This window comes from Lactuca virosa, chromosome 2 (genome assembly GCF_052849685.1).
Source record: "Lactuca virosa cultivar CGN04683 chromosome 2, Lactuca_virosa_CGN04683_v6, whole genome shotgun sequence".
Classification (NCBI taxonomy): Eukaryota; Viridiplantae; Streptophyta; class Magnoliopsida; order Asterales; family Asteraceae; genus Lactuca; species Lactuca virosa.
In genome coordinates, this window is record NC_136427.1 from 198,491,194 (window position 1) to 198,494,275 (window position 3,082).

Here is a 3,082-nt window from a genome sequence, read left to right on the forward strand (position 1 = left end):
TGCGAGAAGCCCGGTATGTGAAGGGATCACAGTTTCACCGAAGAATACTACATTTAGAGCCGTAGTGCTGTCTGATCATCGTATTATCAAGTGAGTGTGTAGTCACTTTCTTCTAACACATAGATATGAAGTATTTGCTATGAAGTACGTGCTATGTATTTATACATTGTTTGTTTACTTGAGATGGATGTTGAATTAATGTTTTATATAGGTTTTAAAAGATTTAAACTGTATATGTGTTTGCATCTACAAATATGTTGGGTAGAACATGGGTAGGTGAAATAGTTGACGTGAGACGAAATAATAAGTGTTTTTGAACTCAACGTGTTCATTAGGTATTTTTGAACTTTATGTGTTCACTTGGTGTTTTTGAACTCTATGTGTTCGTTAGGTATTTTTGAACTTTATGTGTTCACTTGGTGTTTTTGAACTCTATGTGTTCGTTAGGTATTTTTGAACTCTATGTGTTCACTTGGTGTTTGAACTCAACGTGTTCATTAGGTATTTTTGAACTCTATGTGTTCACTTGGTATTTTTGAACTCAACGTGTTCATTAAGTATTTTTGAACTAGATGTGTTCACTTGGTGTTGTTGAACTGAGTGTGTTCACTAAGTGTTTTAGAACTAAGTATTCACCATATGTTTTGAATTAAGTATTCACTAGGAGTGTTAGAACTAGGTGTTCATTAAGTATGTTGAACTAAGTGTTTACCGGTTGTAATTTGAGGACCTTGGCAGCGGTGGACTTTGTGTCAATTCCTTAGGTCAATCCTTAGGAATAAATAAATAAAGGATAGTTGATTCTTAGGGTAAATCCTTAAGAAATAAAGGAGATAATGGGGATGGGTAATTTGGATTGATTGATGATTGAATATAATAATTATATTATTGTGGGTTGAAAACCCTATATGCTCACCAGGCTCCCAAGCCTGACCCACTCAGTTTTGTTTGCATTACAGGTAATGGCACAAGAGTATAAGTTGGTTGACTTGACGAGAGATTTTAGATTATAGACCAGTAGTTGTAAATAACTGTTGTAAGGTTAAATTGTACTGTTTATGCTTTTTGGTCTGTATCGGAACATGACATCCCGAGGTTTTATTTTTTATGATAAGTACATTCTCTTTCAGAAATGTTTTGATAAAGTTTTATCATATTTTGTTTGGGAACAAATTCCGCAACTGTTTTCTTTAAAGATTACTCTGATTTTAAAACAAAGCATAAATAAATTGATCTTTTCTGGCCGTGAAATTGGGGATGTCACACACACACACACACACACACACACACACACACACACACACACACACACACACACATATATATATATATATATATATATATATATATATATATATATATATATATATGTGTGTGTGTGTGTGTGTGTGTGCCAAATACAACGCCATAAAAGGCCCAAGCCCATCATGACCGAAATCACCATAGTGATTTCGTTCCTTACAACCGAAAACATAATAAACCCAATAATAAAATAATATTCTAAGCCCAAGAACAATTAACAATATAAGCCCAGCATAAACCACAAAAATATGACCCAACAATTACATTTATTAAAAATTAGAGTATCATAGAAAACACGGAATCTTCAATGTTGCTGATTAGTGTGTACAGTCCCACCTTCGCCTTCCCACAATCATCGATGATACCTGAAACCATAAACAACTGGGTAAGCTTAAGGCTTAGTGAGTTTCCCCCAAAATACCCCATACGATAACATACAAGCATGCAAAACTGCTGCTCTTTGGCCTTCAGTCTCTCCAGACCGGAATATCAGGGTTTGTTGGCCTACCGCCTCAACCCAACCGCTCCTCCCGAGCCTCCTTGCCTTCGGCTTACAGCCGGCCTGCACAGGGTATATTGGCCTACAGCACAAAGCAGGACCGCCTCAACCCACCCCTCTATATGTCGACATACAAACAAACAAGGATCAAGTAGGCACATAATACATGCAAACGACAATCATACAGCTCACTCCTGCCTACTAGTCCTCTCACAGCACACAACCCCACTACCAGCTAGCCTCCATGAAATGCGTAACCATAAGTAGCCAGAGGTGAGATAGCCACCCGAACAAATGATCCTAATCTAGAGCCACAACCAAACAAGGAACAGGCAAGAGAGCCTAGACCAAGAGTTCTCAGGCTATCCTACATAACCACAGACAGTCCCTAGGGCATTCCACCAGATGATAACCAGTAAGTATAGATAACATACAGATCCAACCGTGCACTATAGCATAACAACATCCTACATACCATGATACCGATCTAACAAATCACTACAGCACAACAAGATACTCAATACCATAATACATATCTAGCAGATCACTACAGCATAGCAGCATACTCGACACCAGAATACAGAAGATCACTACAGCATATCAACATACTCGACACCAGAATACAGATCTAACAGATCACTACAGCATATCAGCATACTCGACACCAGAATACAGATCTAACAAATCACTACAGCATATCAGCATACTCGATGTCAGAATACAGGTATAACAATTCACTACAGCACTGTGTCATACTAAGTAGCAACAATCTAAGAAATGTCTAACCGTATATAATCAGAGGTGAGATAGCCACCCGGACAGATGACCCTACCCTAGAACCACAAATAAACAAGGAACAGGCAAGACATCCTAGATCAAGAGTCCTCATTCTATCCTACGTGACTATATACAGTCCCTATGACATCCATCTACTAACATATAACCGAAAACTAGTGGGTCGGCATTGGTTCCTTCGACCCACAGTACAATAAGGCGAAACTCACATGAAATGAAGAAACCCGAGAATACCACGATCTAATCCCTGCTATATTGCTTGCTCCTGCGGATCCACTGACATTAGAACCATATAAAATCATAATCACCAATCGAATCCCTCAAGACTTACCTAAAGTCAAACTTGGTCAAAAGTCAACGGTGTCAACAAAAGTCAAAGTTCAAGGTCAGACTGGTCAAAAATCCATAAGTCAAATGACTCAACCCAGCCGGGTCAACTCAGACGAGTTGACACAGAAGACGTACGTGGGGCGTACTCTAGATGTA